At 41.1% G+C, this 24604-nt stretch overlaps 1 protein-coding gene across 5 annotated transcripts in view; it reads right to left on the bottom strand.

The window, feature by feature from the left end:
- The window catches only part of LOC126260238 (myogenesis-regulating glycosidase-like), a 557090-nt gene that overhangs the window by 492999 nt on the left and 39487 nt on the right, over window positions 1–24604 (bottom strand). The window lies entirely within an intron of this gene.

Raw genomic sequence — 24604 nt, forward strand, 5'->3', positions numbered from 1 at the left:
GGGGAGGTAATACGTTGCCTCCAGTAAATGTGGAGTAAATTTTTGTGCAAGCTGCTATCCATCGAACTTTTGGTGGTGCGATTGCCAACAGTCCTTCTGGAAACAAATGCAGAGGGGTATCTGTACAAAAAATAGTACTCAGGAGGGGTCAGAGAAGTTAGATGGAGAGCAAGTTGGATGGCAGAGCTGAGGCGACAGCACACTTAACGGTCTTCCACCTCGAGAACCTGCTCGTCTTCCTCTGACTGATGGGTGTCAGTTCTCAACAGGCTGTTGCAAGTGCAGGTTTTGCTTAGGTGCTCCCTTAATGGCGATAAGAATTGTTCACAAGTCGGTGTATCCTACGATGAAGGTGATTAGAAACTTTCGAACTAGTTCATTTGATGGAATAGCTAATGCTCCCTGATGTTAGAGTTTGTGTACATGGGTTCACTCATTTCCAAGAGCAGGCAGATTTTGCATATGAAACCATTTCTTACTTGACACGAACGTTTGGAACAATCATTAAATGCTCAACGGTTTCTATGTCCCAGTGGTGTAACTTGGTCAGACATTTGCTATTGCGGCCTCATCCTCTCCTAGAGGCTTGTCCACCTAATTCAGTTTCAGCTAGATGATGTCAGTGCATGGGATCAGTAATTTCTCGTGTTTCGCTAGTAGTTAACTTGTTCGCATTGATGATCGTCTTTTTCCGTGTTTGTTCAACAATAGTTATAAAACTGCTGCTAATGTGCACCATGTCTGTCGCTTCAGTAGTTAGACTATCTTCTCCCATGATGAAATATTAGTGATTTATATAAGAGCCACCATCCGTAGCTCACTTGCATGGACCTTTCTGTCTCATGCAATCTGCTGCGTGACATTTTTCTTCAAGCAGTTGGGTTCATGTTGAACGATCCGCCACTCAATGTATTCAGCCGGTGCAGGTCACAAACACGACTGAAAGTACATAGTTTGAGGCGGCATCTTGCAGCGTTCACTGAACGCCACGTGCGGTACCGTTTGCACTGCTTCTATGCCTCAACAAACGCATTCACAGCAGCTTTGTTGTCTTCATCGTGAGCTTTGCCATGACAATCGCTTTCACAGCATCTTTGTTGTGTTCATCACGAGATATGCGTTAACAGTCGCTTTCACAACAGCTTTGTCTTCTTCATCAAGAGCAAGCTGAGGACTTCCATGAATGTGTCACGCCATTTCATAGTGCTGGAAGAAGTGTAGCCTGTGTGAGGAAGCTTGGTGAATTAGTTCAGTGCATTACTTTTATTTAACAAGGTAACGCTCCTGTCATGTCCAGACATTCAGACTCGGAAGGAGGCTGGTCCAGTAGACGTCACTCGGTTGAAGCCGGCAACAACGATCATTTATATTTTTCAGGGCTGGCGTGGACCGGAGGCAGACAGCGGCCGATGTGTTTTACAGTGAGCAGTTCGTCAAAAAACCCCATTAACAAGTAATATAGACTTTGGGGAGAAAGATGTACACCTCGAACACGATAAGGTGGCAGAACAATCGACTTTACTCTTTCTAGAGTATTCTCTGGCAATCTTTTCTCATTTCTGAAAACGTTCGCATCCGAAAAACGTTTTCCGATTATCTCGACTGGTTTCGGGCAACAAACGCATACACACTGAGGTCGCAGAAGTAATGGGATGGCGGTGTGCACAGACACAGGTGGCGGTAGTACAGAGCACACAGGGTATACAAGTGCGCTGCATTGGCGGAGCTGTCGTGTGTACTGAGATGATTCACGTGAAAAGGTTTCCGACGTGATTGTGGCCGCACGACGTGAATTAACAAACTTTGAATGTGGAGTGGTAATTGGACGTAGACGCATGGGAATTCAGTACTCCGAGTTTCACTGTGCCAAGAGTGTGCCGAGAGTACTATATTTCAGGTATTACGTCTCACTACGGACAACGCAGTGGCTGACGGCCTTCACTCAATGACGGAGAGCAGTGGAGCTCGCATAGAGTTATGAGTGCTAACAGACAAGCAGCGTTGTGTGAGACAATCGCAGAAATTAATGTGGGACGTATTTGTTAGGACAGGGCGGCGAAATTGGGCGATAATGTGCTACGGCAGCATACGACGGAAGAGAGTACCCTTCCTAATAGCACGACATCGCCTGAAGCGCGTCTCCGGGCCTCGTGAACAAGTCGGTTGGACCCTGGACGACTGGAAAACCGGGGTGCGGTCAGATGAGTCCCAATTTGAATTGGTAACATCTGATAGTAGCATTCCAGTGTAGTGCATAGCCGACGAAGTCGTGGACCCAGATCATCAACAAGGCACTGTGCAAGCTGCCAGTGACTATACAGGGTGGTCCATTGATCGTGACCGGGCAAAATATCTCACGAAATAAGCGTCAAACGAAAAAACTACAAAGAAGGAAATTTCTCTAGCTTGAAGGGGGAAACCAGATGGCGCTATGTATGGCCAGCTAGATGGCGCTGCCATAGGTCAATCGGATATCAACTGCGTTATTTAAGTAGGAAGCCCCATTTTTATTACATATTCGTGTAGTGCGTAAAGAAATATCAATGTTTCAGATGGACCACTTTTTTCGTTTTGTGATAGATGGCGCTGTAATAGTCACAAATGTATAAGTACGTGGTATCATATAACATTCCGCCAGTGCGGACGGTATTTGCTTCGTGATACATTGCCCGTGTTAAAATGGACCGTTTACCAATTGCGGGAAAGGTCGATATCGTGTTAATGTATGGCTATTGTGATCAAAATGCCCAACGGGCGTGTGCTATGTATGCTGCTCGGTATCATCCAAGTGTCCGGACCATTCGTCGGATACTTATGTTACTTAAGGAAACAGGAAGTGTTCGGCCACATGTGAAACGTCAACCACGACCTGCAACTAATGATGATGCCCAAGTAGGTGTTTTAGCTGCTGTCGCGGCTAATCCGCACATCGGTAGCAGACAAATTGAGCGAGAATCGGGAATCTCAGAAACGTCGGTGTTGAGAATGCTACATCAACATCGATTGCACCCGTACCATATTTCTACGCACCAGGAATTGCATGACGACGACTTTGAACGTCGCGTACGGTTCTGCCACTGGGCACAAGAGAAATTACGGGACGATGATAGATTTTTTGCACGCGTTCTATTTAGCGACGAAGCGTCATTCACCAACAGCGGTAACGTAAACCGGCATAATATGCACTATTGGGCAACGGGAAATCCACGATGGCTGCGACAAGTGGAACATCAGCGACCTTGGCGGGTTAATGTATGGTGCGGCATTATGGGAGGAAGGATAATTGGCTCCCATTTTTTCGATAGCAATCTAAATGGTGCAATGTATGCTGATTTCCTACGTAATGTTCTACCGATGTTAGTGCTTTATTTTTTCTGGGTTTCCATTAAACCCTAATCATAATGCACTTTTGTTTCCAGAATTCATGGGTGTAAATTTTAATCACAATTACATTATTTTGGAAAAGGTCATAACCATTTTCAAGTAGAGTGCTGTACCGAGTAAGAGTGTAACTGGATAGTGTTTAAGTTTTTAAGGCTCTTTCAAATGTACTGACACATATTATGCTGACTTCTGCCATACACAATTAAAAGCATACTGAGATTAATTTTACTGGGCAATGCAGGATGTATTATTTTGTTCCTCTGCATTGGCAGACCTACTGACTGTTGTCAGAAGGTTGAGAGTTGTGTGGTAATGGAAAGGCATATTTGAATTGTCTGGGTTGCCAATCATATTGAGTGAAGCGAAGTCTGCTTATGCACCCACCATCTCAAGCCATTGTTGTAACAGACACGATAAAAAAAAATAGGTGTCTCATAAGGGCATGAATGAGTTACTCCAAAAATGTATACATTTCTGCTGCCCATCCTTCTCCATGTATAAAAGAGAAATAAAACATGAAAGAAAAATTGCCACCCCAATATTAATTTGGTATCACTTTTCCATGTTACTGATGATCCAATATCAGTCCCTCTGGGTTTTATATCTCTGGTGCTACTATGATCTATGTCTAGATGTATATATGTAGGGTGAGTAAGGAGGAAAGGTACATGCTTTGAGGGATGATACTAGTGGTGTTTCTGAAGAAAAAACTTCTAATAAACATAAGCCCTTTTCTTAAAAGGTGCAGGTGACGGTAAACTAAGATACTGTTATGTTATGGTTTGCTTAATCGTCAATATTTCCTCACAGAAGATGTTCAGCTTCACCACTTTTGCACAGTCGTAGGCAGTCGCTTGGGTTAAGTGCCTTTTGTAAAACAACGCTGTATATACAGGGTGAGTCACCTAACGTTACCGCTGGATATATTTCGTAAACCACATCAAATACTGACGAACCGATTCCACAGACCGAACGTGAGGAGAGGGGCTAGTGTAATTGTTTAATACAAACCATACAAAAATGCACGGAAGTATGTTTTTTAACACAAACCTACTTTTTTTAAAATGGAATCACGTTAGTTTTGTTAGCACATCTGAACATATAAACAAATACGTAATCAGTGCCGTTTGTTGCATTGTAAAATGTTAATTACATCCGGAGATATTGCAACCTAAAGTTGACGCTTGAAACCTCCGACGTTCAGTTGCGTGTTGTAACAAACACGGGCCACGGTCGGCGAGCAGCATACTGCATCGTCACCACTTTCACCCGTTTCATGTGTCACTACATCAGCAATTACATGGTGATGACTTTAATCATCGAGTGCAATTCTGTCAATGGGCATTAACAGGAAATGCGTTGCAGTTCTACCTTTTTACCGATGAAGCGGGTTTCACAAACCACGGGGCAGTGAATCTACGGAACATGCATTACTGGTCCGTGGGCAATCCTCGCTGGCTCAGACAGGTAGAGCGACAGCGACCGTGGACTGTAAATGTATGGTGCGGAATCATTGGCGACCACCTCATTGGTCCTCACTTCATTGCAGGGGCCCAAACAGCTGCAACATACATCGCCTTTCTACAGAATGATCTGCCAACGTTGCTCGAAAATGTCCCGCTGGAAACGCGTTGACGTATGTGGTATCAGCATGATGGTGCACCTGCACATTCCGCAATTAACACTAGGCTGACCCTTGACAGGATGTTCGACGGGCGTTTCATAGAACGTGAAGGACGCATAAATTGGCCAGCCCGTTCTCCTGATCTTACACCTCTGGACTCCTTTCTGTGGGGTACGTTAAAGGAGAATGTGTTCCGTGATGTGCCTACAACCCCAGAGGATATGAAACAACGTATCGTTGCAGCCTGCGGCGACATTACACCAGATGTACTGCGGCGTGTACGACATTCATTACGCCAGAGGTTGCAATTGTGTGCAGCAAATGATGGCCACCACATTGAACATCTATTGGCCTGACATGTCGGGACACACTCTATTCCACTCCGTAATTGAAAACGGAAACCGCGTGTGTACGTGTACCTCAACCCTCATGGTAATGTACATGTGCGTCAGTGAAAAAGACCAATAAAAAGGTGTTAGCATGTGCACGTAATGTGCTGTTCCAGTCTCTTCTGTACCTAAGGTCCATCACCGTTCCCTTTGGATCACTACGTAATTCGGTGCTCTCCGATACACACGATCGAACAGCGGAGGAGTGGTACTCAAGCGTCAACTTTAGGTTACAATATCTCCGGATGTAATTACCATTTTACAATGCAACAAGCGGCAATGATTACGTATTTGTTTATATGTTCAGATGTGTTAACAAAACTAACGGGGTTCCATTTAAAAAAAAGTAGGTTTGTGTTAAAAAACATACTTCCGTGCATTTTTGTATGGTTTGTATTAACCAATTACACTAGCCCCTCTCCTCACGTTCGGTCTGTGGAATCGATTCGTCAGTATTTGATATGGTTTACGAAATATATCCAGCGGTAATGTTAGGTGACTCACCCTATATATATATATATATATATATATATATATATATATATATATATATATATATATATATATATATATGAATGGTCCGGGTTGCCAATCATATTGAGTGAAGCGAAGTCTGCTTATATATATATATATATAATGTTGTTGATGGTCTTTGGAGTGACACCATAAGCGCGTGACTGCGTGTGAGATCGCTCTCTAAGTTTACATATATTTTTAGGTTTCAGATACATATTTTAACGGTTTTTGTGATAATATTTACTATATAAGTGACTTGTCAGTGGTTTCTTCATTCACCTCCGCCTTTCTTGTGTTGTGACCTGATATTTGTGAGTATTTCGTATCGAGTAACTTGACCTCTTAACTGTGTTTACATTCCGCGCTGACCAGTTGCAGCTGTAGCGGCGCCTCGAAAGCTAAGTACTAATTAATTGTTTGTTCAAAATCGTTCAAATGGCTCTGAGCACTATGGGACTCAACTGCTGAGGTCATTAGTCCCCTAGAACTTAGAACTAGTTAAACCTAACTAGCCTAAGGACATCACACATCCATGCCCGAGGCAGGATTCGAACCTGCGACCGTAGCGGTCTCGCGGTTCCAGACTGCAGTGCCAGAACCGCGCGGCCACTTCGGCCGCCCTAATTGTTTGTGTATAGTGGATTATTTAGGAACTTTATTAGTCTTCAACCGGTGTTCTTGGTGTTTTCTGATGAAATAATTTTAGAAGAAATTTTTGGAAACTGTTTTCAGTTTCGTTACTGTATCATTAGACGTTTGATTTTCTTTCTGTGTTAGTCTTTTGTTATATTCTCATTTGCTGTTGATTAATTTTGTTAATAATACTAGTAACTTCTATTGTAGAGTAAGTTTGTGATTATTGTAGTCAGTTTTTCACATCTTCTTATTGTACTAGCGGAACTTAGATAAAGTAGTTTTCTTTTTTCAATAACTGTAAATTTTTACCATGAGTGAGAAGTGTTGACTTTGCCGTAGGTTCATGAGTAGTGGATTGCGGTGTGAGACTTGTTCGAAGTATTTTCACTGGGGGAAATGCAATGGGGAAGCCAGTGGGCATTCTGGTGAGATCCTCTCCTGGAACTGCAGGTTATGTAGCAAGAGTAAGTTGATAGAGGAACAGGAGCGTAAGATCTGTGCCCTTCAGGTGCAGTTGAAAAACTCACAGGAGGAGCTAGATAGGATGAGCAGGGAGAAGGGGGTTGGGGAATGGGAGCTGGCTGTTGGCAAGAGATCTGCTAGGAGAAGGAGATTTTCAGATAGTTTTACTATTGGTGTTTGCAATAGATATGACCAACTGTCAGAGTCTAGTGGAGAGGAATCTCTAGTAGCTGTAGATGTAGGAAGTATGCAGCAGACCTCAGCAGTTACGGTGCCTAGGACAGTTGCAAAGGATAAGAGAAAGAAGAAGGTTCTGCTGTTATGTAGTTCTCATGGTAGAGGTGAGGGCCAGCAGTTGCTGGAAGTATTGGGGAGTGAGTACCAGGTCACCAGATTGTGAAGCCTAATGCAGGATTGGCTCAGGTTACTGTTAACATAGGGGGGCTATGTAGGGATTTTACTAAAGAGGATCAGGTAGTGATTGTGGATGGGGCTGGTAATAGTATTGATAGGGATGGGGAGTATGACATTGATGGTGACCTGGAAACCTGCCACTTAGACTGGCACCACGAATGTGCATTTCGTGGAACTGTTTCAGCGTCACGTTCGGCCTCATCTTAATACAGGCGTCAAGCGTAATAACATGAGACTTGGGGGTGCGCTGATGACAGAAGGCATGAGTCACACTTCAGTGGTGTCGGTGGAGTCTATCAGCAGGACGGGTTTCACTAGACATGGCCTGCACCTCAACAGGTATGGAAATGGGAGGTTGGCAAAGCTTATAGGTGACAGCATAGGTGGGGGTGGTGGGATCACTCATGGGAAAATTCCTGTACTAGTGGGTGTTAGAGCTGCACCTTTTTTAGATTGAAGTCAGCTGATAGGTATTACTGCTTAAGGGAAGTCTCTGTAACAAAGAAACCACTTTCGACAAAGCTTAGGTATCTGAGTAATGAGGGAATTAGTATATTTCATCATAATATACAAGGTATAAGAGATAAAGTTAGGTTGAACTGCTTATAGATGTTGACTCTGAAAATTATTTAAGGAGATAATTCAGAGGCTTCCTTTACCAGGATACAGGTTGGCTGGCAGCTTTTCTACGAGCTCTTTGCGGAGTGGGGGAGTAGCCATATATGTGAAAAACGGTATCCCATTTGTGTCAATTGATGTTTCAAAGTACTGCACTGAAAAGGTGTTTGAATGTTGTGCAGGTGTGGTTAATTCAGTGGAGATAAACTTCTAACTGTTGTTATTTGTAGATTCCCAGACTCCGATTCCACAACATTTTTGCTAAAGCTAGAGGAGGTTCTTGGTTCACTTTATAGGAAACACAAAAAGTTAGTTATATGTGGTGACTTCAATATTAATTGTATAAGTGATTGTGCAAGGAAAAGGATTCTGGTAGACCTCCTTAATACATATAATGTTATGCAAATCGTATTCTTTCCAATGAGAGTGCAAGGGAACAGTAGAACAACCATGGACAACATTTTTGTTCATTCCTCATTACTAGAAGGGCATTCTGTTAGCAAAAAAGTGAATGGCCTTTCAGATCATGATGCACAAGTTTTAACTCTAAAAGACTTTTGTGCTGCAACACATGTTAAATATAGTTATCAACTTTTTAGGAAAGGTGATCCAGTTGCTGTAGAGACCTTTGTAAACCTTATCAAGGAACAAGGGTGGCAAGATGTTTATAGTGCTGATACAGTAGACGACAAATATAATGCTTTCCTCAAAACTTTTCTCGTGCTCTTTGAAAGTTGCTTTCCGTTAGAACGTTCAAAACGCGGTACTAGCACAAACAGGGAGCCTGGGTGGCTGACTAGAGGGATAAGAATATCCTGTAGAACAAAGTGGCAATTATATCAAAACGTCAGAAACAGTCAAAATCTAAATGCAACAGCCCATTACAAACAGTATTGTAAGGTGCTTAACAAAGTTATTAGGAAGGCAAAAAGTATGTGGTATGCAGATAGAATAGCTAAGTCTCAGGATAAAATTAAAACCATATGGTCAGTCGTAAAGGAAGTGGCTGGTCTGCAGAAACAGGTCGAGGATATAGAATCAGTGCGTAGTGGGAACGTCCGTGTTACTGATAAATCGCATATATGAACAGTATTTAATAATCACTTTCTGAATATAGCACGTGAACTAAATAGAAACCTAGTCCCAACAGGGAATCATACAGCACTCGTAGAAAAAAGTTATCTGAGAGTGTTACCTGAAATGCTACTCCATGATACTGACAAGAGGGAGATTGAGTTAATAATTGAATCACTAAAGACCAAGAACTCTCATGGATACGACGGGGTATCTAGCAGAATACTGAAGTATTGTTCTATGTATATTAGCCCAGTACTTACCCATATCTGTAACTTTTCCTTTAGGAGTGGTCGGTTTCCTGACCGATTAAAGTACTCGGTAGTGAAGCCACTTTATAAAAGGGGAGACAGGGATAATGTTGACAATTATAGACCTATTTCTATGCCATCGGTGTTTGCTAAAGTTATCGAGAAGGTTGTATATACAATGTTACTGGAGCATTTAAATTCACATAATTTGCTGTCAAATGTACAGTTTGGTTTTAGAAATGGCTTAACAAGTGAAAATGCTATATTCTCTTTTCTCTGTGAGGTTTTGGATGGATAAATAAAAGGTTGCGAACGCCAGTTGTTTTCTTTGATTTAACGAAGGCTTTTGACTGAGTTGACCACAAGATATTACTGCAGAAGTTGGACCATTATGGAGTAAGGGGAGTAGCTTAGAATTGATTCGCCTCTTACTTTAAGAACAGAGGGCAGAAGGTAATTCTCCATAATATTGAGAGTGGTAGTGATGTTCAGTACCAATGGGGCACCGTTAAGTGGGGCGTTCCACAAGGGTCGGTTCTGGGGCAATCGCTGTTTCTTATTTATATAAATGATATGCCTTCTAGTATTATAGGTGATTCAAAAATATTTCTGTTTGGTGATGACACCAGCTTGGTAGTGAAGGATCTTGTGTGTAATATTGAAACATTATCAAATAATGTAGTTCATGAAATAAGTTCATGGCTTGTGGAAAATAATTTGATGCTAAATCACAGTAAGACTCATTTTTTACAGTTTCTAACTCACAATTCAACAAGAACTGATATTTGGATCAGACAGAATGGGCATATTATAAGCGAGACGCAACAGCTCAAGTTCCTAGGCGTTCGGATAGATAGTAAGCTGTTGTGGAAAGTCCATGTTCAGGATCTTGTTCAGAACCTAAATGCTGCTTTATTTACCATTAGAACAGTATCTGAAATAAGTGACAGTACAACACGAAAAGTAGTCCACTTCGCATATTTTCATACGCTTATGTCATATGGTATTATTTTTTGGGGTAATTCTTCTGATTCAAAAACGGTATTTTTGGATGAAAAATGGGCTGTTCGAGCTATATGTGGTGTAAGTTCGAGAACCTCTTGTCGACGCCTATTCAATAGTCTGGGAATTCTGACATTGCCCTCACAGTATATATTTTCTTTAATGTCGTTTGTTGTTAGCAATATTAGCTTAATCCCAAGACTTAGCAGCTTTCACTCAATACTAGGCAGAAATCAAATCTGCATGTGGTATGCACTTCCTTGACTCTTGTGCAGAAAGGAGTGCACAATTCTGTTGCATGCATTTTCAATAAGCTACCACAAGAACTCAAAAATCTTAGCAGTAGCCCAAACGCTTTTAAGTCGAAACTGAAGAGTTTCCTCATGGCTCACTCCTTCCATTCTGTCGTGGAGCTCCTGGAAGAGCTGAAAAATTAAGCAAATTCCAGTGTTACATTGTTGATTTTCTTTATTTAAACTTACGAATTGTCGCCTGAATACGTTTCTACTACCGTGTTATAATTTCATGTATTGACTCGTTCCATGACCATGGAGACTTCTCCCTAATTTGGTCCCACGGAACAATAAATAAATAAATTTTCTTGATAGCAGTAGCATCTTTATACTTGACGACTCCTATCAAAGATAAGCAGTAACTGTGTAAAGATACGATCAGATTTTGAAATATTTGATAAATGTGACATTTAAAAGTCTTTCTCACACAATAATCTACCACCGAAGGGATTTACTGAACTGGAGTTATCATTTAAAATCACAGTTTTATCAACCTGTCAAACTCAGTTCTTTGTCGTAATGATGATGAGCTCTTCAGCCTCGCCCTAACAACGTAATTATGGCTCTCTGCATTTGCTGCTTGTTACCTACAAGGAATGACTGATATCTGCTACTATCACTAGAGTTAATTTATATATCACCTACTTTTATCAGATATTTCTAGCAACTGATGTTCTCAGGTCTTTCTTTTGCCCAAATTAACATAAGGATGTGATCGAGATTAGTATGAGCATAGAAGTAAGTCTGTTTACTAAAGACGTTTCAGCAAATAACATTAGATAAACGTATAGAAAGTAACAGTCAGCGTATTTCCAGAAAGATAAATAAATATCGCCCACCTGAAGGAGCCACGCAACAATCTTTCAGTTGTCACTTTTGCAACCTCTTGTAATATTATATGCAGATGGTGTCTGTTCTTTCAGACAACGCCTGTAAGCGGGTAATGGTCTGGATCTCATTGTTATTTCATTCTTGCAATATTATACTTCACTGGCAATTCTTTCACCGTTACTTTCACAGTTATGTTGTGAACACCATCACATGTACTGAGTCAAAATAGCAGCATCTGAAGCAGACATGGAACTGTTTCTAATACTTTTTTGCATTCTATCATACAGAGTTTACTCATGTATTGTCACACTTCTATAGCTCATGCTGTGCACCCAGAAATAAAAGGTAGATGCAATTGGTGAAAGCTATTCCGAAGAACCTCTGACTTTTCTTCATCTGTGATTTAACCTCCACTACTTTTTTATGACAAAGAAAGATACCTCACGACGTCTACAAAATTTTAATTCGTTTATGGGCTTGTTCACAGAGAAAACAACACAATGTTGCCCCTCTCTTGTATGTGGAACACCTGCAGCCATAGGTAGACATATTGAGTAATAACTGCTTGGTAGCTCTTGTAAATAATTTATTTATTTAACGAACGGTTTCTTAGCCTAGAAGCTTCGAGGGTACGAGACCGCCATTAAATAAAAATATTATTTGCAAGATCAAAATATTGGTTCAGATTAGGCTGTTCCATCGGTGGGGAATTCCTCCAGCTCGCTGGCATGCACAGCCTGTATGGACTGGTCACGAAGACTTGTTACTCAGTTCTGTGCATGGCTGAACCACTTGGCCACCCTTGCTAGAGGACGCAAGGCCACGACAGTACAGTGCATAGTTGCAGCTTGCGAAAAATTGTACCAATGTTCTACACTATTGTGGCCTGTATGCTCATGACTTACGAGGTTAGTAAACGCAACTAAACTGAATATATTAATTTCACGTATATAAACTGAACTGTTAAGATATACCGGCTAGTTACAATTAAACTTTCACTATATAAAATGGGGCCCCACTGAACACTGCTCGTGAAATTCACCTGCTTCTCTGAAACACATTTGGAAACGATCGACCTATCGCATGTGCACCAAACTTGATAGCATTAATCTCCAGAGTAAGGGGTGCATGATTTCCATGCATCACAGGTCCACCGTCCAGCTCCAACTCTGACCACTAGATGCCCATCATCAGTCACCGTAATTCATTGTCTCACACACCTGACCAGTCGTAGCGCACTTGTTGCCGTGTGAACATGAGCTTGGACAAGAGGAACAGGGCATTAGTGATGAAGCTCTATTATCAAAACAACAGTAAGTCTGCAGCTGCACTTCGTGAATATCGCCGGCAGAAAGGATTATGGAAGGCTTCTCTTTCTCCCCCTGCTGTGCAGAGCATGATGAAGAAATTCGAATCAACTAGAGAACTGAGCGTCGCTCTGGAAAGAGGCCGACGACCGGTTGCACCACAGGTGGTTGATGAAATCTCTGTTGGTGTGGCAGACAACGTTATGCGCGGTTCCCGATCGTCAGGCAGAGCGTCTGCTATGTCACGACAGTTGAACATGCACTGTACGGAGGTGTTTCAAACCAATCTCAAATTATATCCCTACAAGATCTATCTTGTACAGCAACTTGCACCACAGGACGCACAACGACTTGATGTTGACAATGGCTGTCCCTGGACCATCCTATGGACAGACAAAGCTCATTCTTCTCTGATGGGTGAGGTGAACACATATAATTGCCAAGTGTGGGTATCTTCACCTCCAGTCACTGTGCTTGAAGTTCCTCTGTATGGTGAATATGGCACTCTTTCATCATTATGGCACTCGTTCATCATTAGCCCCTTTCTTTTTTGAACAGTTTGGCACTCAAGGACCGAAGACGTGCCGTGAGGCTGGCGAATGCTACTGTGATATGCTTCGCCAGCATGTCATGCCCACCCTGCAGAAGAGAGTCGCATTGAAATCGACAGTTTTTATGCAAGATAGCGCCTCACCGCACATCGATCGTGAAGTTCACCTGCTTCTCAAAAACACATTTGGAAACGATCGAATTATCAGCTGATCGTTTCCGAATGCCTGGCCAGCATGATCACCAGATCTCACTCCTTATGACTTCTGGTTGTGGGGCTACCTGAAGGACAGGGTTTACCAGGGGAACATTCGCACATCTGGTCATCTGAAGTGCAGCATATCTAGAGAGGTAGCCAGCTTACTTACAGACATGCTTCGTTCTATTGTGCAGAATGCAATCCTGCGCTTTCAGACTCTTCTGGAGACTGATGGGCGCCATATTGAGCCTCTTTTGTTGTAATAATGGTACTGTTATGTAATGATATGGTGTACAGTGGCAGGATATTAAAAGTGTTTCAGTTGTATTGCTTCCAGGTTATTTCTCTTCCTCATGTCCTTGACATAAATGCTACCAACTTTGGTCCTCATATGGTAATTAGTTTCCATGTTACAACGTGTTAAATACGGAAAGTTTAATTATAACCACTCGTTATTTAAAGTTTACATCCAATAGTATTTTGTAAGGAACAAATTTAAGGAAAAAATGTTATTAGTAGTTGGAAGAGATCTGTGTCTACATTATGTAAGTCTGTGCCCTAATCCACACTCTTCAAAAATTCCTCATACTCTACACGTAAATCTTCAGAGAGCGCTTTACCTATTCCTACGTACCACTCAGGCCGAATATTGCAGGGCATCAGTTGCCTTCTACTCACATAGTTTTATTTTATCTACAGTTCCTGCAAATGCTGTCAGTGGCCTTTTGGGAATCAACAAACTTATTTTGAATTCAGTTATCTGGTCCATATGTTCACTTCAGATTAAATGTTTCTTCAGAGCATGATCTGCCCTTCCTACAACCTAGTTGATGTTTACCTAAATTCCTCTCTATTGTTGTTTCTACTCTGCTTAGTACAATCTTGGAAAGTATGTGATGTGCAACGTGTGCAAAGAAATTCCTCTGTAGTTGTTAACATCTTGTGTATTGGCTTTCTTATGTAGTGTATGCACGAATTCCATTTCTCATTCTCCTGGAAGTTTTTATGTTTTCCAAGTTTTCTCAAATATTAAATTTAGTTAATTTTTATTTTTGTGAAGACCATATCAAAGCAATCTATTGTAACAGAGTCTCCTCTACCAACTTTGCACGGTTTTAATAACTTCTTCAATTTTGTTGATAGTTGGGAGTAAATATTCTTCTACATTTTCATAGTATTTGAGTTTTCGACGTTATGGATTGGTTCCTGACAATTAAGAAGTTGATTAAATTAATTTACAAGTATTTCGAAATTTTCAGTATTACGTAAGCCAGTAAGCCAAATCAGTGATCCTCATCCCTTGCCTCTCTGTTGTGAGATCTGCATTTAAGGCATATCTGTCTAATTCTTTAAATTTCACTTTTAACTCCAAAAGTCTACTTGAAAAGAACCTGTGTAGCAATTCATCTACAGAGCATCTATAGGAAACACTTTCATACAGAATTTCCTCGTATACTCCCTTTGTTTTATCACCATCTAGCCTACAGCCTTTTGACTTACAAGAGTAGTAATCGTAACTAAACTGAATATGTTAATTTTACATATAAAAATTTAACTCCTTAAATATATTTAAATTTTATAATCGGTAGATTAATATTGCGAGGAATAAAATTTAATGAAAAGAAGAAAAGTGTCAGGGGAAATCGAACCCAGGGCATGTGCTGCCACATTGGCATGATACCACTGAGCCTCTGTGCCATTACGACAACAGCTCCTTAAAAATACGTCAGACTCTGTTCTTGCACAACCCGCTACACGCAAGTTCAAAGGAAAATACTGACCTGGTGCTGTCAGCAACATAGCACCCGTAGTGCTAGAAGTTATCACGTCTCTTGAGAGCAAACGCAGTTGAAGACAGACAGCTGCATCCATTCCCTGATCTGCTCGAGGTGCGGATGTGCGGCTTACAATCATTTCAGCACTCGATAGTGGTTTCTGGTTGTAATGGAGCGAGCACCACAAAACACGTTTTCGTCCATTGCATTTGCATAACAACATGCACGTCAAGAAAAATGGCGTAATTTTAGTGCAATTGGAAGCTCGCATACGAGGCAGAATGGCCTAATTTTAGTTCTGTGCTGCAGCACATTAGCACACGATGAGCAGTCTCCGCTGGGAGTAGGTCACATACGTGGAGACCAGCTGCCTGGCTGCCCGCACATCCCTGTTTGGCCACATCTGCCAACGGCTGCCCTTGGGTGCCCAGCCACCTGTGGGCAGACACTCACCCTGGAACAGCCTGCCATGTGATTTCACTAGCTAGTAAGTCACAACACATTCGAATTTGCTGTGAATATAGTTGGGCAGCAACGTATATTTTCGTTCTGCTATTCTAAACAAATAAAGGCTGTAGTTCGGTCTTTATGGAGTACCTGCCTTTGCATGACTCATTTTATTTCTTATGTAACAGAAATGACACATGGTTACAATCATGCAGGAATTTGTCGGTTGTCCTTGTATCTTTAACATACTCTGATCAACCAAAATACAATGATTACCCACTGAATAGCGTGTCTGTTCACTTTAGGAATACGATACAGCAGAGATTCTGAGTGGTATATGTCGATTCTTTGGTAGGTTTACACATGTATGTGACACCACACTAGTCTTGCAATTCTTATAAATTACGGCATGGCAGATTGTGGGCGCGGATACGCCCTATAGCTCCTGGATGTATTCCATCAGGTTCAGAGCAGGCGAAGTAGGTGGCCAGTACATCAATGTGCATTCACTGTCACGCTCTCCCAGCCACTCCAGCTTGGTTCTAGACTCTGGATGTAGACATTTATACTACTGGAAGGTGCCATCGCCGCCAGAGAAAAAATCAAGCTGGAAGAGGGGATAGTAGTAGTAGTAGTAGTAGTTGTTGTTGTTGTTATTGTTTTATTCATCCTTAGAATACTTTCACCTGGATATTGTAGAAGTCATGGTACTACAATTTAAGAGTATCCAAAAACATAACTGAACTACAAACGCTCTACTTCAACAAGCATAGAACTTGTACTTACCCATGACCTTAAAGTAGGAACCATCACACTATTGGCCTGAAGTTATTTAGGGAAGCCATGGAAAATGTACTCGTTCAGTTTATACCTAGTATGCATTATTGTATGGCTAACGATCCACTGTTCTCTCATTCTTATTCCCAGTCACTGCAGACACTCCACACAAACACAATACACATATTGCTTCATAATGTAATACTAAATACACTATCAGTTGATGTCAGGACCTTAGTCATGACATTTGGTTTCCATTTTCTCTACCATTTCTTCTGAATTGTTAGTGTGAAGAGATGAGTCAGTATCGCTTTATAATGGGTGATGTGCTATCCTTCAAAACAAAAAACTAGCTTTATGCATTGCACCTCTTTGGGAGCATCATTTTCTAGAAAAGAATAAAAGAAAATAGAAACCTTTGACAGTACATTGCAAAATGATGGATATTTTACTGCCGATATTACTGTTTCTTTGTAGTTAATTTTTTATCAAATTCCTACTCTATGTTATCAAGTATTTATAGAACGCTTAACCACTACTTCTCAACAGACATTTCGAAAAAGTTTGTTTTAATCAACTCTTTTGGGGATTTGTCGAAGGGTTTTATTCCTTGGTAGAAATTATGTTGATTCTTTCTTGGCAACTCTATGTTCAGTCTAGATCTTGTTCCATTGCCATGGACAGAGCAGTTTCTGCAGTAATTAATCATCAACATTATTTTTTTTTTGTTCCACTGATTGGTAGGCGTATTTACATGCTGAAGCTAAGGTCCCAGCGTTTTCTTCAGATGCTTATAATTAGCTTGACTACTATTTTCGGTTATTATTCTTGTGGATGTTTTCTGCAGTTTCACCTTTGTTTTCGTATTTTGTGCGTTTATTTCCCTTAAAATAATTCTACTGCTGAAACTGAATGTACATACAAATAATATGAAGCAAAAAGACAAAACCTGTTGGACATTGATGACAGAATTCTAAGGCATAACTTGCTGATAATACTTTGTTTGCAGCTATCTTTGTGTGTGTACAACGCTTCAACTAAGAATTGAAATTTGAGACATGACACGTACACTGATTTTCACAGCGTCCTTTTCCTACTTCAGACAGATATTTGTGGTATTTTTTTTCATGTTCAGTGTTATTTTTTGTATACTTCCTCGATGGTTTCATTTGCTTTCCCTCACGGAAGTTTTCTTGTTTTCTTTGAGACTGTACTGTTGCTGTCGTCATCAAAAATAATATTGTTTCATGACTATCGCTACTGGGAAAGTCACTGATGTATATCAGAAACAGTATTGGTCCTAATAAGCTCCCCTGGGGAATCAGTATAATAATTTATTTTGGTTATGGTAAGTGTTTGAGATCTATGTCATCTCTGCTCTTTGTACCTTATCTGCCAGATAAGATCACAACCAGTCATTAGATATGCCTCTCATTCCTTATGATTGTAGCTTATTTAGTAGTCAGGAGTATCAAACGCCTTTGAAAGATATAAAAATATGCCTATGACACACTCGTTTTTGTCAAGACATCAGGTACCATATTTGTGAATTCTGCTTTGGCTGATTCTGTACTTCTACCACTTCAGAAAACAGGCTGTGGGTCACTTTGGAGGTTATATTTATTGATGTAGTTCATTAATATATCTTCTGTTATTGATTTCAATATTTTTGAGACTGATGATGGGAAGGAAGGGGGTCAGTAGTTTTCAATGACTTATGCATTACTTTACTTTAACAGAGGCACACGTTTTTGATATTTTAAATACTCCGAGAAGTTTCCTGGTTTGAGTGTTTGATTTATTATGTTTGTTAAGGGGATTTGTATACTCTATGTTTTACAAAACTGTTAAGGCTTTCGTGGCCACTTGTTGACAAACTGCCTATTGGCTTATGTCTCGGGTTCTTCGGCCGACGTTCATCTAATGATTTTTCTGCCATACATTCCAAGAGTGACGGACAGAATCGGCCGTATATTGCGCAAATATGGCGTAAAGACGATTTTCAAACCGACAAGGAAGATCAAAGAGTGTCTTATATCGGCGAAGGAGAAAAGAGACCCACTTGCAATGTCGGGAATATACCGTATACCACGCACATGCGGAAAAGTTTATGTCGGAATGACTGGACGATCCATCAACACCAGGATCAAAGAGCATAAGCGACATTGCAGGTTGGGGCAGGTGGAGAAATCGGCCGTGGCAAAGCACGCACTGAATGAGACCGACCACGTAATAAAATTCGCCGACACGGAAGTTCTGGCTGTAGAGAAGCACTATCACACGCGCTTGTTCAGAGAAGCTGTAGAAATACAACACGCGAACAGTTTGAACAAGAAAGAGGAAAGCCTTAAGGTAAACGGATCCTGGCTTCCCGTACTGCAGCGAACGACCGTCGCAGGTAGCAAGAGGAGAACCGCACCAGAAATGACCGCGGAGAAGCCCTCGGACGTTGACGCGCCAGGTACATATAGTCTGCGCCCGCGAGCTCGGCTCCAGTTCACCACCGGCAATGGAGGGTGAAGCTTTGACAATGCCAGCCACTCGTGCTGACGAAATGTCAGAAAAATCATTAGATGAACGTCGGCCGAAGAACCCGAGTCAGAGGCCAATAGGCACTCCCTGTTTTGTTTCAACACACACAATGGTACTTTCTTTGATAGGCTGTTTTTGTTCAGTTTTGGGAAGTTTTACAAACTTCATACCTTATGGTTGGCAGTAGCACCATTCCACTTAGTGATTAATTATTTAAATGTCTTATATTTGTTTTAGAGAATTTTGGTTGAAATTTCGCCAAAAGATTTGAAAAATATACATTTACATAGTTTTCTAAGTGGTATGGATCATTTTTACTTTATTCCTCTCACTTATCAGTGTGTTATTATGTGTCTGTTTGTCTCTCACTGTTTCCTGTTTAGTGACATCCCAGAGTTCTTTGATTTTATCCTCTGCATTGTATGCTATTTAGTTAATAATGGCTTTTTTCTAGTAATAATTCGATAGTTGTGCCTGGTGCATCCCAGGTCTGACACAAAGAGCACCAGTGCAATGCTCATAATAAAAATAATCTGTCACCATACAAGACAAACGAGTGCAAGGCTTGTTCTTTTCACTGAACTCCTAATGTAGGGTGAACATTTATCAAACCGCAAAGTGCAGCGACGGAAATGGAGGAAAAAGGGCCCTATGGCTATGTGTCCAGAAATGCATCATTGCCACAGTAGATGGCATTGACAAATGACATGCTGTGTGTTCCTTGTGTGTTACAGGCTGTGTGACTGACGCAGCGTACTGTAAGCAGCAGAATGGTCCAGTAATCACGTCGGGAACAAGCCGAAAATGTTTTTGCGTATGGCCAAACAGGTGGAAATGATCGAAAGGTATCACGGCTATACCGAAACAGGTACGCTCACGGACACCAATCACATCACACAAGCACAAGCTTCAGGCACTCCTACATGGCGTGTGCCAAAGTACGATTGTGTGTATCACCACGACTATCCCTATCACCTGCTACAAGTGCAAGGATTATTAGCAGCGTATTTTCCTCTGCAGGAAGGATTTTATCTATGATTTTTGCACTAGACCATCGAAATTATGGTATTTATTTCAACAGTCGTCTTTCTTGACGAAGCAGCCTTTACTAGAACTGGCACCACCAATCTGCATAATCGTCACTTGCAGGCTACAGACAATCATTGGGGGATGGCTGAGGCGTATCATCAGCATCAGTGCAGCATTTATTATGGGCTAGGATTCTTGGCAACCATGTACTTGGACCTGTTATTGTTCCACAATGCCCCAACGGAGGAACATACCTGGACTTCCTGCAGAATAACTATTCTGGGTTGGTTGAGGAAGTGCCTTTGGCAGTACGGCAAGTTATGTGGTCTTTCGCAGGACATAGTTCACCCAACTTCCACGTTACAGTTTGCCAACACCTCAACATCATCCTCTCCGACGTTGGATAGGATGTGGAGGCCCTGTTGCATGGCCTGCTGTGTCACCCCCTTGATTTTCACCCCTGGGGCCATCTGAAGTACACTGAGCCAGTCCCTGGTGTGTAGACACTTCAACAACGTGTTCACGACACCTGTGACACTATTGAGAGAGATGCTGGAACATGTGAAAGAGTGCAGAAATCAACCATGCGACCTGTGGATGTGTGCATTCCATCCCATGGAGGCCACTTTAGACATCTCTTTTGATATGAATGGGATGCAGCTCTGTATTGTGTTCTGGGACGATTTGTTGTCATTGCACGCACATCACACATTTCTGGACACATGTTCACAGACCCTTCTTTCCTCCATTTCCAGTTAGGAATCCATCCCTGGAATCTATCGCTTTTATTAATGTCTACCTTGTATAGTTGATTGTTGAGTTTGTGCGCTGTAGACAGCAAAAGCACTGCCACAGTAACAACAAATAGGGCGTAAAACAGGTTATAATTGTTGTTTGTGGGTTGTTTAACCTTGGACAAACTATAGGACTGTCAAGACAGAGTTTAAAAGGTTTTTTTTCTGCCATGATTGACGCAAATCATGGGAAAATTGACACAGACAATAACGCCACAAAGTGACTTGTTATAAATCTTTTTGTACCTATGGTAGAAATTTAGGGACACTGATCCATTATGACTCTTTGTCTTGGTGGTGAGATACATAAATATTTAGGAGAACTTCGTCCAGTTGTTTTTGTGACACATTGATATTAATTTTCGGAATGTCTTATCAAAGTCCGATTAAGATAATGTTGAGGACATAAGGAATTTCGCATATACGTTAGTTTCTTTGTATGTTTCATCCTAACTTTGGTTTGCTAGTTCTCTTGAAAAGTCTTTTATTTCAATAGATAGATGCCTTTTGTAGGTCTGCACTTCAGGTATTTTCTTTTCATATCCAATTTTGTTATTATTTAACACAAATTGTATGAAAGGCCATGATCATTTACAGCTATGTCGCAGTTTTCCTTGTTCACATTTGTGGACACATGGGCGATTAATGATGAAGCCTTTGTAGCAACCATTGTCGCTCTTTTAACCAAATGGGACATGCGAAAAGTCTGAAGGTTATTTATAGGTGTCCTATTAGTTTCGTCTACTATATTTGTGTTTATATTTACGCCTCCACATGAGGTAATATTGTCTTTTGTAGTTCAGGTTTCCCCCAGAAATTCTGGTAGTTTATTGAAAAAAGTGTCCATACCATCAATGATCGATATAAACACAATGACTGATTTCTTATTGTTATCAAGCCCTTTTAATTCAATAGCTGATACCTGTCATCAATTGTGGAGCTAAGGTCATGTTTTGATATAAATGTGTTCCTTTTCTGATATAAATGCATGGTCCTGCTCTGAGGATAAGGTGTTAGACCAAAATATGATGGCTGCTAAAGGCAGAAATATTACACTAACACAATAGAAATAGCCGAATTTGGCTCTGTTATTCACCCTACCTTACACAAACATGAAAGTATATTGTCATTTGTAAATGATCTCTATCGGGACCTTTGTGCATGAATTGTAGTTCGCAGAACTGCAATTCTCTGCAAGAGTATTATCCAATGAATTCAAAGTACCACCAGCATAGAACAAGTGGAAGCCTGAACTAGGTTGGACTGTATCTTGTATAGTTAGTTAATTAGTTTCATGTACCATGGATCTTTTGTACGATTAATCGTAATAATGTTGAACGAGTCATTTTACATTCACATTACACATTCGTGTGTAAACATGGCTTTCTTTTTTAGTTTTCAATTTAACTTTTTTTAACAATTTTTTAAAACAGATGTGAATTAGTAATTCGCATGCACCACGTTTCACGCATTACAAAAACAGAAATCTTCTACAATACAGAATGAACAAGTCACGTTAACTGAATTTTTTAATTTCCAGAAGCTTACATCTTCTTGTAAACACGGTGTCACTGATAAATTGATATTAAGGTCATGCCAGCCTTCATAGAAACTGCGCTCGCTTTCAGCCAGTGCAAGCTAGGAGCTGACCCTGGTGAAGTAGGGCAGAGTGTTGAGCGGCGCAGGGTAGGCGTAGAGCCAGGTGGGGCCTCGTATGGTGGGGTGCTCGGGGCCCACCTCGTCCCGCCAGTAGCCCTTGGGCAGGTAGATGTCGCGCCTCGTGGCCGTACGATACGTCACCGGCGCCGCCAGCAGGTCGTCGCCCAGCAGGTACTCTGCACGGGAGGAAAACACAGCGTCAGCACATGGCACGCCCCAGTCGTCTGATAGGTTCATTCCGTGTTAGGTCTCTTCTTGTGCTCCCCTCTACTCCCCTCAGGGAGCACATCTCTGCTTCTTGTACTTTACTGTCATCTTTGTTCTTCTTTATCCAACTCTCACTTCAGTACAACATTAACGAGATCGCCATAGTCGTATCAAGTGTAATTTTTGTATTTTTTAGGGGATTTTATATTTAAATATTTTGTTCAGTGTTCCAAATTTTGCACTGAATTTCTGCAAATTTTCATCTATATGATTGTCAAAAACGTAACCTGTGTCTCACACCACACATATTTAAAATATGGCACCTGTTTAATTACTTTGTTGTTAATTACTGTTTTCAACAGTTGTGAATATTTACAGTGGAAGGTCATAACTTTATTCTTATGTACTGAAATTTTAAAACTGTATTCTGTTGACACACTGCCAAACAAGAAGAAGAAAAAAAAGTAGCACCCACCATGTCATAAATTTATTCTTAAGTCATCAAATTTTAAGTTTTAATTGTATACATAGACAGCCTGAGAAAAAAAGTGAAACACGTGCAACATCATGGTTTAAGAGCATATGTGATGTTATTTTAGTGATTAGAAAAGTCACTAAAATTTGCAAAGAACTGGCAGTGTCATCCTACTAGTCAGTATGACATTGCACCCTGGGTGGCACAAATGCATTCACTGATTCAGTTGGTTCTCCTGAGACAAACTGGCTCACATCTGTTGCAACTGGGCCTTCATATCCGAATATTGACACAGGGACAAAGTTGACTTTCGACTTCGTTGCACACATGTTCTATTGAGACCAAATCTGGGTGCCTTTCTGAACTCCAGGAGTAACACTGCTGTGCCTTTCCGGAAAATACTGGGAGAATGGGATATCCCCCCACACCCCTTTGCCCTCATTCATGACGAATGGAAGTGATCTGGATCTTGGATAGAGCTGAACCGTGATTCAACACTGAGCAAAGTGCGTGACGATTATTCATCAGCAGTCCACGCTTCTCAGTCGCAGCCACAGTCCAAAGGCAGCCGTTTGTGACTTGGTTTTGACAGCAGCTTATCCGTGGTATGGAAATTTCCTACTCCAGTTGCTATTAGTCTCCGAGAAATGGTGCATAATAACCCAGAATTACATATTTTCAGATGGGAGAGGTGATAAGCAGAACCATGAGAACGAGTGTGCTTGCCATCACGTTACCATGCAGTTCAAGCCTGGACTTGATCCACTTCCAAATACTCCAAAAATCTCAATACTTCGTGATTCGACAAGTAAGCCGAAACAGACCCCCTTAGATTAGTGTATTGGTCTAATTTAATTCCTCAATAATTACCTGATTTCCAGTTTCTAAGGACATTATTAATGTAAATGTAAGAAAGACTACCACCAAATAGCTGCTCATATATGGCTTCAGGCTTTGAAAGCAAAGTCTCTCTTGAAGAAACTGAGTGGAAAGAGTAATTTCCAAGTGGATCACGAAATGCGACGTCTGCGCAAGACACATGTGACCTCACGAGAATGTGAGTAATGGTCTGTGGAGTTGTAATGAATGCTTAGTGTTTGTGTAGTTTTGAAAGTATACTGGGAAGTCTCCCCAAACAAAGTCATCAGGACCTGGGTGGACTTTGTATGCATATTCCTTTGGACACAATAAAAATGAGAAATGATGAACAGCAGTGCAGCCACAGACACAGGCACTGGCGCCTCTGAGGACATTTAACATAACTTTAGACCACACAATTTCAAGTGTGAGATTGCCTCAGTAACATGTTAGTTAACGAAAGAAGCATACGTCGAATGTTAGTCGTCAGAGAAATCGTAAC

Source organism: Schistocerca nitens, chromosome 5 (assembly GCF_023898315.1).
Source record: "Schistocerca nitens isolate TAMUIC-IGC-003100 chromosome 5, iqSchNite1.1, whole genome shotgun sequence".
Taxonomy (NCBI): domain Eukaryota; kingdom Metazoa; phylum Arthropoda; class Insecta; order Orthoptera; family Acrididae; genus Schistocerca; species Schistocerca nitens.